Source organism: Rhinichthys klamathensis, unplaced genomic scaffold (genome assembly GCF_029890125.1).
Source record: "Rhinichthys klamathensis goyatoka isolate OS25496 unplaced genomic scaffold, OSU_Roscu_1.1 h1tg000011l_1, whole genome shotgun sequence".
Classification (NCBI taxonomy): domain Eukaryota; kingdom Metazoa; phylum Chordata; class Actinopteri; order Cypriniformes; family Leuciscidae; genus Rhinichthys; species Rhinichthys klamathensis.
In genome coordinates, this window is record NW_026606564.1 from 14,805,528 (window position 1) to 14,822,116 (window position 16,589).

Here is a 16,589-nt window from a genome sequence, read left to right on the forward strand (position 1 = left end):
CCACTGCCACAGCAGTGATGTCTCCTCTGCTCCCGCAGAAGCTCTGTTTCTCTGGCTAATTTTCTCCACTGCCACAGCAGTGATGTCTCCTCTGCTCCCGCAGAAGCTCTGTTTCTATGGCTAATTTTCTGCACTGCCACAGCAGTGATGTCTCCTCTGCTTCCACAGAAGCTCTGTTTCTCTGGTTAATTTTCTGCACTGCCACAGCAGTGATGTCTCCTCTGCTCCCATAGGAGCTCTGTTTCTATGGCTAATTTTCTGCACTGCCACAGCAGTGATGTCTCCTCTGCTCCCATAGGAGCTCTGTTTCTATGGCTAATTTTCTGCACTGCCACAGCAGTGATGTCTCCTCTGCTCCCGCAGAAGCTCTGTTTCTCTGGCTAATTTTCTGCACTGCCACAGCAGTGATGTCTCCTCTGCTTCCACAGGAGCTCTGTTTCTCTGGCTAATTGTCTCCACTGCCACAGCAGTGATGTCTCCTCTGCTCCCGCAGAAGCTCTGTTTCTATGGCTAATTTTCTGCACTGCCACAGCAGTGATGTCTCCTCTGCTTCCACAGGAGCTCTGTTTCTCTGGTTAATTTTCTGCACTGCCACAGCAGTGATGTCTCCTCTGCTTCCACAGAAGCTCTGTTTTTCTGGCTAATTTTCTCCACTGCCACAGCAGTGATGTCTAATCTGCTTCCACAGGAGCTCTGTTTCTCTGGCTAATTTTCTGCACTGCCACAGCAGTGATGTCTAATCTGCTTCCACAGAAGCTCTGTTTTTCTGGCTAATTTTCTCCACTGCCACAGCAGTGATGTCTAATCTGCTTCCATAGAAGCTCTGTTTTTCTGGCTAATTTTCTCTACTGCCAGCAGTGATGTCTACTCTGCTCCCATAGGAGCTCTTTTTCTTTGGCTAATTTTCTCCACTGCCACAGCAGTGATGTCTCCTCTGCTTCCACAGAAGCTCTGTTTCTCTGGCTAATTTTCTCCACTGCCACAGCAGTGATGTCTCCTCTGCTTCCACAGGAGCTCTGTTTCTCTGGCTAATTTTCTGCACTGCCACAGCAGTGATGTCTCCTCTGCTCCCGCAGAAGCTCTGTTTCTATGGCTAATTTTCTGCACTGCCACAGCAGTGATGTCTAATCTGCTTCCACAGAAGCTCTGTTTTTCTGACTAATTTTCTCCACTGCCACAGCAGTGATGTCTACTCTGCTCCCATAGGAGCTCTGTTTTTCTGGCTAATTTTCTCTACTGCCAGCAGTGATGTCTACTCTGCTCCCATAGGAGCTCTGTTTCTCTGGCTAATTTTCTCCACTGCCACAGCAGTGATGTCTCCTCTGCTTCCACAGAAGCTCTGTTTCTCTGGCTAATTTTCTCCACTGCCACAGCAGTGATGTCTCCTCTGCTCCCACAGGAGCTCTTTTTCTTTGGCTAATTTTCTCCACTGCCACAGCAGTGATGTCTCCTCTGCTCCCACAGGAGCTCTGTTTCTCTGGCTAATTTTCTCCTCTGCCACAGCAGTGATGTCTTCTCTGCTACCGCAGAAGCTCTGTTTCTCTTGCTAAATTTCTCCACTGCCACAGCAGTATGTGTCCTCTGCTCCCGCAGGAGCTCTTTTTCTCTAGCCAATTTTCTTCACTGCAGCACTGATGTTTCCTCTGGTTCCGCAGGAGCTCTGTTTCTCTGGTTTCATCTGTTTCTTCTTTCTCTGTCCAGCGAGCATTGGTCTCCCAGCGGACATAGCATGCATGTTTCCTCCTTCTCCATCCAGTGAGCATGGTCTCCCAGCAGATGTTGCATGCATCTATGTTTCTTCTTTCTCTGTCCAGCGAGCATTGGTCCCCCAGCGGACGTGGCATGCATCTATCTCTCCTCTTTTTCCATCCAGCGAGCATTGGTCTCCCAGTGGATGTTCTATATACTTATGCTGCGTTCTATTATTTATGCGTGTCGGAGTCCGACTAAAAAGACAGACGTTGCCTAGCAACACGCCCCCTTCCTTGGATTTCCCAGCTCGAAAGTCAGACAAACGTGAGGACACAAAGCTAGAATTCTGATACGGAATCGAAGTTGGCCGTGCCCTGCGACTCGCATAATTTGTTTTCGGACCGCTTCAGTTGTTTAAACGACGTTTTTATCACTCATATTACTGCAATACCTTACTGCGTCCGTGGGTATAGTAATTGGCCTATGTTTTCTCTTTCGTCCAGCGACGCAGTGTGAGAAAATCTCCCGGCCAAGTACCCATTTTTTTTTTTTTCTTTTCCTGTTTTCTCTTTCTGCCCAGCAGGCTTTGGTCCTACAGCGGATGCAGTGAGAACTTTTCCGGTAGAGCACTTATGTTTTCTCTTTCGTCCAGCGACGCAGTGTGAGAAAATCTCCCGGTCGAGTACTCATTTTCCTCTTTCTGCCCAGCGGGCTTTAGTCCCACAGCGGACGCAGTGAGAACTCTTCCGGTAGAGCACTTATGTTTTCTCTTTCGTCCAGCGACGCAGTGTGAGAAAATCTCCCGGATGAGTAATCATTTTTCTCTTTCCAATTTCCTCTTTCTGCCCAACAGGCTCCAGTCCCACAGTGGACGCAGTGAGAACTTTTCCGGTAGAGCACTTATGTTTTCTCTTTCGTCCAGCGACGCAGTGTGAGAAAATCTCCCGGATGAGTAATCATTTTTCTCTTTCCAATTTCCTCTTCTGCCCAGCGGGCTTTAGTCCCACAGCGGACGCAGTGAGAACTCTTCCGGTAGAGCACTTATGTTTTCTCTTTCGTCCAGCGACGCAGTGTGAGAAAATCTCCCGGTAGAGTACTGGGGCCAAGCGCCCAGACCTTTCACGAGATGCCAGCCCGCCAACCTCGGCACTCATTTGGGGGGGGGGGTCTTTAGTCCGGCGGCTGTCCTCTGCTCTCTAGCCTTTTGGGGGGAGTACTCTGGGTTCGGGCCGAATTCCGAGCTCGGAGCCCTCCCCCCGGACAGCACGCCAAATACGCATTATACTTTATTCCCTTTAATTGTAAGTGTGAACTTGTGAAATGATGTTTTATTAACAAAGTTCGGGAGAAGCACGTTCAGATAATTAACATGGGTGGAGAGCACTCAGCAATCATGATTAAAATGTTTCATTAACAAAGTTCGGGAGAAGCACGTTCAGATAATTAACACGGGTGGAGAGCACTCAGCAATCATGATTAAAACGTGTACATATAGACTCAGCAGTCTCACCTCATTTCTCTGACAGTTTAGCAGCGTCCCTCCACCACCCCTTCTCCACTCTTCTAGTCCTAAACCACTTACATACGGGGGGGGGAGTACTCTGGGTTCGGGCCGAATTCCGAGCTCGGAGCCCTCCCCCCGGACAGCACGCCAAATACGCATTATACTTTTATTCCCTTTAATTGTATGTAAGTGTGAACTCGTGAAAGTCTTACAGGGTTGGAACAACATGAGGGTGAGTAATTACTGACAGAATTTTCATTTTTGGGTGAACTAACCCTTTAACACACACAAACAACAAGGCTCAATCTATGCAGGGATTAAAGGTTGTATCAGCGATTGTGGGTGACGTCACTTCTGTTTGTGTTTGAAGCGAGATCCCAAACAAACCAAGTTAGCTCGCCCCTCCCTCTTTCGTGCATCATGAAAAAAACAAAAAAAAACTCACACACTAAATCCCTACAATCTGATATTCACTCTGTTCAGCATAATGTCGCCTACGTTAGCTAGAGCTACCCAAGTTTAGTCGAGCTTCACTCATATTTTTTTCAAGAAGGATATTTTCACACACAGTTCACATCCAAAAAAGTCAGCACTAGCAGCTACTCACCTGTCCAGAAGAAACAGTGCAACCTCGGCGTCCGATTTAAAAAAGTTCATTTCTGAAAGTTCTCTCCACCTTTCAAAAGCCTTCCCAATAACTATTTGTGTCTTGGAATAAACACGATGGTTTTCCCTCGCCCTAATCCTCCTCCTCCTCTTTGGGATTTCTCTTGTTCGTCGATAGACGCTGGCTTCTTCTTCAGCTCTGACTTCGCGTGCAGCCGTGCACGAGCGCAAAACCTCACAACACCCGCCCCCTGTCGCTGATTGGTTGGAACACTATTTATTTTGGTTTTGAGTGGTTGGTGAAACCATTTGTTTTTGTGTGCAGATCTCAGAGCCTAGGCTGCCTACAGAGACGCTGTTTTTTGACGGCCTGCTCATGGGGTGGGCAGCTAGCGGATCGTTAGGAAAGATTAGATGAATGTGATCATTTAAGTTTGGGCCTTTTTTGGGCCTGAAATCACTGATACAACCTTTAACTTCCCACATCTTTCCACTGCACAAGCAATTGCCTTGAACCTGCCATCTTCCAACTCTCTTAAGCCAAGGCTGCTTCTGAAAACTGATAAATGCTGCCTTCGCATTCCAAAGTCGGAAGGCATCAAGGCACGTCCGAATGCAATGTTATTTTTTGTTCAATGTTTATTTATATAGCACATTTCATACAATATGGTAATTCAAAGTGCTTTACACGGAAAGGAATTAAAATTATCCCAAAATAAAAAGCAAGGAAAATTAAAACAGTCATAAAATGAATTAAAACAGATATAAGGGTGATACAGTCGTAAAAGGAATTAAAAGAGTAAAAAGATTATACATAAACTTCTCATCTGGCAAAACACCGGTGTATCATATTTTGCACAGCTGCTTGTTTTCCCATGGTGATTACACAGTAAGTTTCACTTCTTGTCTCCTGAGATATTTGATCGATTTTTGAAGGCAGCATAGATCTATCCTTCACTGCCTTTTATATCCCACAATCCTGTGCTTTCCATTCTGTGACAGTTGAGCTAGAAAAATAAAGATGGCGTCTGAACGTTGCGGCTGGTCATCAGTTTGTGTGTAAATGTACATTTTTGATCAACATTTTCCACCTATGATGTTATTTCTAACTAGAAATGGCTGTTGTAGTCATTAAATGTTCACTTAGTTCTCACCAAAGCTCACTCTATTTTGCTGTAGGAAGTCTGTCCGAAATCAGTTTCGTGAGGAACCTTCGTGCGAAAACGCTGCCTGCAAAGTCGTCGCCTGGTAGGACAGCGAGGCAACAAGTCATCTGCCTACGTTTTTGGACCCAGCCCTTTTGGTCCAGAACATTATGTGACTCAGTGCATCATGTGATTCAGAACATCAAGGGACTCATTTTAAAAGGGTGACTCAGTTTCTCTTTCTTTCTGTTGGTGCTGCTCCTTAATAGCTGCCAGGAACTCTGACAGCTTACCATCTGGTTGACTCTGGCTGCCATAGTTTGTATGGTAGTAAGGAGACTTCCATTGGCACTAACAACCTGGGAAGACATATGTCACCCCTGGCCCCTATTCTCTCTGTTTCCCTTACCTGAGGTAGAATTGCATCATTTCTCTGGAGCAGCAAGCTGAATCGCCTAATGGAAGAGAAAAGATCTGACAGGAAGTGGATGCCACAAATGTCCCATCCTCCATGGTGGCTTTGATCTGCAAACCCATCAACGTTTATCTTATTCTCAACTCTTATACAACACCAGATTCAAAATTGATTTCAATAATGAAATACTATCCAACTCAAAGCAGTGAGATACTAACCTTTTTTGCTCTGCCAGCTATGTCTGCATTGGCCAAGGCACCAGCCAGGTGGTCCATGTGCATATATATACTGCAGCAAACTTTACAGAGCTCTGGGGGTCGTCGCCATCGTCGCCACACTAGACGGCCTGTCGGGGCTTACACACTACTCTGCCAGTCGGGGCTCCACACAACACTGCCCATTGGGGCTCCAAACTACACGGCCCGCCCGGCCTTTTGCACCACACGGCCCATCTGGGCTTACTCTCAACATAGCTATCATGGCTACTTTACCATTGCCCTACACATTTAATACTAAACATTTTGTGTTTATCAAATAATATGACATATTATGAATTTTAATGTCTTAATGAGAAATGAATTACACAAATGATTTATTGTTCATATCTCAAATCTTTAGTTCCTTTAATCTTCGGGGGTTGGCTCCCCCTGCCTTCATCTTCAGGCAGGATCTACCAGCATACCTCAAGACCTGGACTATGGACGGGGACTACGCCAAAATAACTTTTGACAGAGATGGACTTACATTTATTGTCTGTTAATTTTCTTTAGAATAAAAATATCAAACGTTAAAATGTCTACTCAGTCTTTCTGGTAGAAGTGAAAGCTTCAGTGCAGGTTCTGCCAGGAAGACTCTAATGCCACGTCACTCATTTCAATCATACATTCAGCCAATTATGACCATTTACAAAATATATAAGACGGATCTAACTGTCTCATTCGCAGCTCATAGGTGACGCAGCCGAAGTTCCCTCCATACTCCCCACCACCACCAGGTTGGCCCTTTCCTTTGTCCGGGGCTGGCTCCGCCCCTGCCTTCATCTTCGGGCAGGATCTGCCAGCATACCTCAAGACCTGGACTATGGGTGGTCTACGCCAAAGGAACTTTTGACAGAGATGGACTTAAATGTATTGTCTGTTTATTTTCTTTAGAATAAAAATATCAAGCATCCAAATCTCTACTGAGTCTTTCTGGTAGAACTTTATAGATGAGGAGTGGGCTATTGAACATGGCATCCCTCTGAATGAACTGTCTGATCCTCCCACCTTCTTTGCCTGAGATGGTTGTGTTCTCTCTAATATTCATTGAGTCACCGTAGCATTGAGCCTAACCATTTCTGGTAATCACCAAAATACTTTTTTTTTTTTCATTCTCCCCTATTTTGGGTCACCCTTGGTTAGTGCAGCATAATCCCCAGATTAATTGGGCAGAGGGGTCTATTTTGTCTTGGAGTTTACCATGTCATGTCAAATGTCTTGTGTCTGCTGTCCCTGCTGTCTCTTCTGTCCCTGTTTTTCAGGAGGAGTCTATTGATCCGTCTAATGTTCCAGAGGAGTTCTACCATCTGCGGGCGGTGTTCAGTCTTTCACGGGCCACCTCTCTCCCTCCCAATCGCCCATACAACTGTGCCATTGACCTTCTCCCGGACACGAAACCACCCTGGGGGAGGTTATATTCCCTGTCCGCTCCCGAGCGCAAAGCACTTAAGCAGTATTTTTCCGAGTCGTTAGCTGCCGGTACCATTGTCCAGTCCTCCTCTCCCGTCGGGGCGGGGTTCTTATTTGTGAAAAAGGACGGTTCTCTGCGTCCCTGCATAGATTACCGGGGGGTGAACGACATCGCCATTAAGAACCGCTATCCTTTGTCGTTGATATCGTCAGCCTTTGAGATCATACAGGGAGCAAAGATTTTTAAGAAATTGGATCTCCGCAATGCGTACCATTTAGTGCGCATAAAGGAGGGAGACAAGTAGAAGACTGCATTTAAAACCCCTCTAGGCCACTTTAAATACCGGGTTTTGCCGTCCGGGCTGGTAAACGCTCCCGCTGTCTTTCAGGCTCTCGTTCACAACGTTCTAAGATATATGCTTAATGTCTTCGTGTATTTAGACGATATACTAATATTCTCTATGTTCTATAATTAAACTGAATATATGAATAAATTGATAGTCCTGCTGCACGGGTTTTCGTGATTATTGCAGATAATATAATTCAATTCAAATTTATTTGTATAGCGGTTTTCACAATACATATTGTTTCAAAGCAGCTTTACAGAAAGTGCATTTCAGAAATGTACATAGAAAAAAATAGTTAATCATGTATTAATTTAGGGCATAACATATCGCCGGCGTTGAGTCGTCTCTTCACAGTGTTTAGTCGTCTTATCGCAGGTGTTGGGGCATCTGAAGTCTCTGTGAGAGGCTGGATACAAACTGGAACAATAACAATTAAATAATTATTGATAGGCCTTTATTAGGCTAGTCTACTGTCAATAATAGAAAAAAAAGATTGAACGAATTAATTAAAACGAATTGAATTAATAATAATATTTACGCACATGCTTTTCTGTCTCATTATTGCAACATCTCTCTCTCTCTAATAACTGCATAAAGCCAGGGACACACTTACTGTAAGGCCGGTTATGGATGTAATTTGATACTTATGACTGATCATGCCCAAACACGTGTTCACCGCGTTCAGTCTGTGTTTACAGTCTATATCATATTTTCTAAAGAGATCATATGAGTTAATGAATGAGCAAGTGTCAACCAATCAGCATCAAGAACTCAACAATGCAGTGGTATTCAATAAATAATTGACTACAGACACTTGAATTATTGAAAATTAATGCACAGTCCCAGCATCACCACCTTGTGTGCACATTCATTTTCAATAATACAACAGTCCATTGTCAATTATTTCTTACACACACACACACACCCCGCCACTCCATTGTTACAGCACAATTAAACTAGGGTCATCAACAATTACCCCTTCCAGACCAGCCAAACATCTTGGAGTAATCTTTGATGAGCAGCTGACCTTCAAATGCAGGTTTGCATTGCACAACATAAGAAAGATCAGGCCCTTCCTAACTGAGCATGCAACACAACTCCTACCTTGTCCCTCGTCCAGGGCCGTTACAAGATATTTGGGGGCCCTAGGCAAAAGTGTAAAGTGAGGTCCCAAGTCCTCCCTCAAGAAATTTTTTAAAATTCAGATGGGATTTCTTGTATTCTGGTGTATTTTAAGAGTCATGAATTACTATGTATTACCCTACACAAAGTGGCCACTAGAGTGTAGTAAAGGACACAGTGTCTCCAGGTAGGTATACTTTATTGTCCCAATGGGAAATTTGTTTTGGGCTCACGAATACAGCCACTGCAGCACCAGACATATAAAACAAACACAATACATAAGATACACATTTACAAACAAGTAGTTGGCCTCACGCCTCCCTCTACTGTATACACTGGAAAACAATTGGCATCCTGCCACTCTATACACTGGAAAGTGATTAGAATCACACTGCTCTATACACTGCAGGATATTTGGCGTCACACCACTCTATACACTGGAAAATAATTGCCATCACACCACTCTATACACTGGAAAATAATTGGCATCACGCCACTCTATACACTAGAAAGTAATTGGCGTCACGCCACTCTATACACTGGAAAGTAATTGGCATCACGCCACTCTATAAACTAGAAAGTAACTGGCATTACGCCACTCTATACACTAGAAAGTAATTGGCATCACGCCACTCTATACACTAGAAAGTAACTGGCATCACGCCACTCTATACACTAGAAAGTAACTGGCATCACGCCACTCTATACACTAGAAAGTAATTGGCATCACGCCATTCTATACATTGAAAGAAACATTGAACATACATTGAATTAAAAGAAAGGTATTAAAATGGTGTATAACACAAACTATTTTAACAACATAGTACAACATGGATTTTTTTGTCAAAGAATAACCATCCAAAATTAAGAGGTTTAGCAACGCTTGCAGACTTTAGATCGCACAAAAGCAGTGACCAAATCTTCCATGTTCAATGACCTCCTTATGTTGCGCTCTATTGATATAAGTGCCCGTCCTCTCAGTCTTTCTTGGCTCATGGATGATCTGAGATAAGACTTTATCAATTTCAAAGCTGAAAAGCTTCGCTCTCCAGAAGCTACAGTGACAGGAAGTGTCAGAAGGAGACGTAGTGCTATGCTGAGATTCCTGTACAAATCCAGCATGTCCTCACTGTAAATGTAATTCAGCATGTCTTGTGGGCATGTAGAGACATGATCAGGAAAGGTATGGATGGCTGATCTGACCTCCAAAACTAAATCCTCTGCCTCAATGTCATGAAGCATCTTCTCTAAGGTTTTGCATTTCACTTGCAGTTTATTCTCTTCTAGAGCTTGCCTCATGTTGTCTTTGGAAAATAGAAAACTGTACAGTGCATACACATCTTCCATTTTTGAGAAGCGGTCGTTGAGACCTCTAAGTGCAGTGTGTACTAAAGGGAGAAAGAATTCCCCTCTGAATGCCTCTTCTGGACTATGTAGAGTTTCTTCTGCTGCCGAGTCACAGTCAAAATGCTTTGGTGTTCTTTTCTGTCTCTTTGCAGTAAGTATTTTTTCAATCTTTAGTTCCTCTGCAATGTCCATTGCATCTGATTGAAAGCAAGACAACCCACTTTCTCTAAACTGCATAAGATAACCTCTCACACCTTCTGTTTCCAGAGAAACATTTGGACTCTGCAGAAGTTTACTCATGTGGTTTATCTGGTACAAAATATTGTACCAGATAATGGTGCATAAAAGGAAACGCCATGTGTTCATTTCACTATGCAAACTTTTGGGAGTGGACAATGTTTCAGCATCCCTCTTTTCAACAGCAAAAGTCTGAAGTGCAGACAGTGCTTCCAAAACCTCCGGTAGGTGGTAACGCAACACTTTAACACTGTCTATACGAGCTTCCCACCTGGTTGTTGACAACATTTTTAAAGTCAACTGTGTGACATGTTGCTTGAGAACAGCCCACCGTTGCATCTGGTGATCTGGTGACTGTGGGGGCCATTTTAGTACAGTGAACTCATTGTCATGTTCAAGAAACCAATTTGAAATGATTCGAGCTTTGTGACATGGTCCATTATCCTGCTGGAAGTAGCCATCAGAGGATGGGTACATGGTGGCCATAAAGGGATGGACATGGTCAGAAACAATGCTCAGGTAGGCCGTGGCATTTAAACAATGCCCAATTGGCACTAAGGGGCCTAAAGTGTGCCAAGAAAACATCCCCCACACCATTACACCACCACCACCAGCCTGCACAGTGGTAACAAGGCATGATGGATCCCTGTTCTCATTCTGTTTACGCCAAATTCTGAGACTTCCCATCTGAATGTCTCAACAGAAATCGAAACTCATCAGACCAGGCAACCTTTTTCCAGTCTTCAACTGTCCAATTTTGGTGAGCTCTTGCAAATTGTATACTCTGCGTTCGGGCCAATTACCAAGATCAGAGCCCTCTCCCCGGACAGCACGCCAAATACGTTTACCAATTTAATCTATCTGACTGATTTGTAAGTGTGAACTCGTGAACTCCAATTTGATTGTGAGCGCGATTGATTCTTTTCAACGAGCCTGTTAAATCGGTTCGCAAATCGCACCAAACGATTCATTCATGAATTGGACTGATCCGGTTGCAGCTGTTCTCGAGTCAACAACTCACCGATTCAAATGATCCGAGTGAGTCAGAGTGAGTCTCCAGTTAACAATTCACTAAATTCACAAGTCTGACTCAAAATGAGCCAAGAACGGGAGATCCTTGGAGCTTGAGTGCGCGAACCAGACGGCAAAAAACTAAGTTACTAATGCCGACTTTTAGGACTGATTATTGTAAATGAAAATTAAGTCACGTCACTCAGTTGTTCGTGAACTAAATCTGCTGTAAATAGGCGAGCTGTAATTGGCGTATCCATACATTTTGCCAAGTTATTTACAGGTTAATGCAAGGCTCATATTCGCCTTGAAAAATTCTAATCATTAACATAAAAATATTAACAATAATATCATGAAATAATATTTATTTCTATAACGTTGTTATTTTTCCGATATCTTTCGAGTTTAATAGGAATTATGGAACAGTTTTTGTCATCGTTTGTAACCCATTTTTTAATACAATAAATTATTAAAAGTTTCAACAAGTTGTGTTTGGACGGGTGCGTTAATAATATCCACGGACTGTTACCCGAAAAACAATGTCTAAAGAAGTAGGAATCGAAGTTTAGCACAACTCACCAGAACAAAGCAATGTTGGGGCATGTTGAGCTTGGCTTGTTCTCTCTGCAGTTTTCTCTTCTTTTGCCAGCTCTGCGAGAAAGTCGTCACCATGGCTCGGGCAGTGCGGTCCTTTTCTGTCTTCATTGCATTGGTGACTGCGAAATGCAGATTAAGACCAAAGCAATTTAGCCATGTCCAGCCAAATTTTTGCACCGCAGCCACAATATTTTCCCCATTGTCTGTGGTAATACAGACCAGTTTCCTACTCTTCCAAGTACTCTTGGAAGGAGGACCTGAGGGCTTCTGCCAGGTTGTCAGTCGTGTGGCTTTCTGGCGTGAACAAGGTCTCCATACACTTCGATTTTAGTTCCCAGATAGTGTATGGTCAGGCTCATGTATGGCATCATGTTTACGCTTGACCACATATCAGTTGTCAAGAAATGATCAACGTCTCTCAAGTCCCATGTTATGCCATCCTTCACTGACAGATACTTTTCAAGGATCGCTGTTTGAGAAAAGTACTTTCGGTCGGGAAGTACATATTGTTTATCAAAAACCCGTAGCATGGCTTTGAACGCTGGCTTCTCAACGGTACGGAATGGCACCGTTTCTTCAACCAAATAGCGAGTCACGCTGTCAGTAAGTGCTCGCCACGGATTGCTGTCACTTTGGTATTGAGCTCCTCTCGCAAAGGCCTCAGAGACTTCCAACTGTCGCTGCTGGCCTGAGGTCGTAGGCTTAATGTTACTTAAAGGAACACTTCACCCATTTCAACATTAATCTTTATTGAAAGTGGGTCATATATGTAGTCGACATGTAAAAGAAATTTTGAATTTGGTGCCCTCTTGACCGAGAAAAGACAGAAAATAACTTTAGGGCGCATTTGTATGAAAGACAACAACTCCCACAATGCACCACATTGCACAGCTCCGCAAGCCACTCCCACTACTCCAGAACAGCGCAAACATCAGATAAATCACTCGTCTACAAGGCTAACGTGAGCTGCCACCAGAGTTAGAAATTCATTTCACTCAAAATGTATAGTTAGTTGGCTGTGGCGAGCAGGACGAGGGACGTGAGAGCGGCGCGAGGCCGGTGGCGTGAGTGATAATGATCGACATCTGTAAGACGCACCGGTCTCTCTCGCGTCTCTCACCGAGGAGCGGACGCATAAAACGAGGAGCGACGACAGTCCAGATCGAGAGAGGAACAGGCCTGATTTTATGGTGTGTTTTGTTTCTGTTGTGTGTGGCCAGCAGTGAGGGGCTGCTGGCTTATACTTTTGTTTTGTATTTGTTTATTTTACTATTAAAATGTTTAAATGTTCGCCGATTCCCGTCTCATTCTTCCCACAACAACGAACCCCGTTACATTGGCAAACTCATTAGCGAATTACTCCTCGTTTGTATTTCTTTCTATATGGTGAATTATTGCATGATACCTGTATGTTCCAGTCAGAACAAATGCGGTGCGACACTAGGATTGTTCACATCACAACACAAACGTCCGTGTGCTCGTCTGATCCAGAGATTTCGTCCAGGAGAAATTGCGATCGTTGAAATTCTCTGCAGCAGATGGACTCTGTCCGTAGCGCACAGCGAGAGCACACGCACCAGCAGCCCGCCTCAGCTCGAGCCAGTCCGGGCTCCTCGTCCGCTTCAGTCCGCCTCAGCGCGAGCCAGTCCGGGCTCCTGTGCTCCTCCTCAGCCTCAGCTGCTCTTCACTATACTGCGGCTCGTAAAGATAGCCACGAACACCGGATTCGAGCAGCAGAATTTCGAAATCCTCTTCTTCCATATCATGTTTAGTTTCTTCCGTCATTGTCGTAACTTCCTATCTCCACAGCGCTTGTCAGCTTAGCTTCCAAACAAGATGGCTGATATTGCTTTCTGTATCTGCAAGTGAAGTCCCACCCACTGATCTGTAATAGGTCTGTAGCGTGAGTGAGTCCCACGCCCTGAATAAATGATGAGCTTGTGTTTGTAGTCTCTACACTTTTCAATGAAATGGGACTTCCTGCTTTTTATGACGCAAAATGACGATTTTTACGTCATAAAAAGCAGGAAGTAAAACACTTAAATCCTTATTTCTCCCATCTCAGGGAAAAATAAAGGAAAAATCCACGATCATTACAATATATGACTGGGTTTCTAACAATACAAAGCTTAATGCAAATGGGTGAAGTGTTCCTTTAAGGTAGGTGTGCTGCTCCCAAGTCCGGCAAACGCCACAGGATGGTTGATTCTAAGATGTGATCTTAGATTAGTGGTATTTCCTGGCGAGACGAATACTTTTCTGCTACAAATACGGCATATTGCCTCGTCCAAATTCACCGGCTGCCCCTTGTCATCTGGCTCAAAGCCAAAATGTGCCCAAATAGGCGACACAATATTTGGCTTAGGGTCTAGATTCGTGGCCATTTTTTTAATAATGTCATCCAGCTAGTGCCGTCAACTGTAACTTATAGCCTAGCTATATATACCACATAAGAGAAGTATTGCCATAAGCACTTGCAATTCAAATCTGACTCCAAGCTTTTGTCTTTTATGCTTGTGTGTATTTAATCGAACATTATCTGTAGACATCACAAGTACTGAAACCTAGCAGTTAATTAATAATAATCAGACACACACACAAAATAAATCCCCCATATGTCCCCCCCCCCCCCCCCCCCTTTCTAAAGAAGCCCTTGAACATAGGACGGAAGACAGTAAATTATGATGAACAATGATTATTGTGTTTATAGTTCATATCACACACCATATATATCCACTCCTGTAACTTTAACCAGCAAAAAAATAAAGCGTGGTGATGACCTCAATACCACGGTAGGCATCTCATTGTTGCAGTATTGCGGTAATCGTCACAGCCCTAGCGGACTGTGTGTTTATTGTTTTAAATGGCGCTCTCTCATTTAAGTGAGACCCATGCGCAGTTATTTCCACACAGGCAATCAACTAGCACATATGTAGGATACTTAATTTTTGGTTGAGATAAGTGTCTAAATGTACAATTTCCTTTTATTTAATTTTTTTTTAGTATCATTTAAATTTGTAGTTAAAATAAATAAAAATAAAAATATTTTAAAGTTTAGAATTAGGGTACATTTACAAACAACGATATGCTTAAAACACTGTAGTTTTTCCCTTTGAGTTTTCCACGTACAGACAACACCATTGTCAAAACGATCCCCATTCACGCAGACCCACGAAAACTACTAAAAACGCTGTATTCTGCTGCCAGGCCTTTAGATGGCGATGAAACACTATAGATTGAACACGTAATTGGGGAGACCGGGGGTAGTTGTAACACTTTTTGCTTCAGCACCTATAACTCGCAGATGTTTTTAGCTTGAGTTCTCAAACTTTTATACAAAGTACCCACATTTGTTTACTACAAATGGAACCAATTCAACCCTCTACAAGAATATCACAGACCTCGTGAGTTGATGTCAAATACAAGGTGTTCCTTTGTTAAAACCTACCCCACTACTGGGGTAGGTTGTAACAATTAGACAAAAGAAGTCCAAATGGATGCCATACCATATGATATTGTTCAAAAAACAGATTTATTGAAATAAACAACGTCTCACTCTATAACAGACTATGCCTGTTTGACTCGTGTGTGTGTGTGTGTGTGTGTGTGTGTGTGTACATTTGTCTGCTAGAACAAACTTGGCAGCACACTTACTAATCTACTAGGCTACTACAATGTACCTAATTAAAGAACATATTTGTTCATCTTTAGTTAATAAACACTACTACAATGTACCCAAACAAAAAATCTAACAAAAATAACATGTCAATGTGTGTGTGAGTGTGTGCTTATTCTTAATCAGAGTCACAGTGCTGACAGATGAATTTTGGTAACCCTGGAGTGCAGGCTTGGTGGGCCCAAAAACTGCATAGGGCACATTTTACCCAAACCTCTTTTGGCTTTGAGTTCTTAAATGGATCCATGCAAACCACACAAAGGTTGTCCTCATCTGAGGTGTCAGAATCCTCAGCGTTCAACATTTTCTTGGTGGACTTTCTCTTCTTTTTCTGTTGATTGCCTTTGGTAAGTAGCACAATCCCATTTTCTTTGCAGAAGTCGATAGCTTTCACAGATATATGAGAACAGTGGTTATTCAGCAAAAGTAACACCTTTTCTACGCTGACCTTTGTGTGTTTTGCAAAGTGATTAAGAAATAACAGTAAGTCTTCCTCTTGCATCCACCCTGAAGCCTTACCGCTTCCGGCACTCCCTGTAGGCCCATTTTGAACAAAGTATTCCTTGTAACGTTTACGAGGGAATACAAAGAAGGGGGGAATTGCATTTCCCATCGCTAGCACGGCGCATGATACTGACACGAGCACACCTCTCTCACTCGATGTCATCGCACCCACTTGCTTGACTCCGCGACGTGCAACAACACGGTCTGGTGACTGGACTGTTGTTACACCAGTTTCGTCTATGTTCCAATATGTCACTCCCATCAAAGTTGTATCTCTTAATGACCTGTCCAAGGCTGTTGAAGAAACATTGCACATTTATGGGGTTAAAACTTGTGGCCCGTGTAAGACTGGTTGCCTCTGGACTCCTCATTGAGAGGCTGGGGTTCCGCTTCATGAAGTATGAGAACCAGTCAGGCCCTGCCATCTGCTTCTCACCCAATGTGACTAAACGGACACAAAAAGTTTAATTTATCTGGCATCCATGCTAGTATTCAATTCTACTCAGAAGTTAACCTGTCATATTCTTAGGCCTACCTCACGTGGAGTCAGTCCATAATAAAGGTCTGCTGCCTGAATCAAATAGTCTGCCAACACTTTCTCCTTCTCCACAGAAAAAAACCCTGTTGCTGCTCCAGTAACCTACTCTGGGAAGATCACTGGACCCCTCGTCTCTCAGCTTCTGCAGTGATTTGCAGAATCTGCTCAGCGTCACATGGCA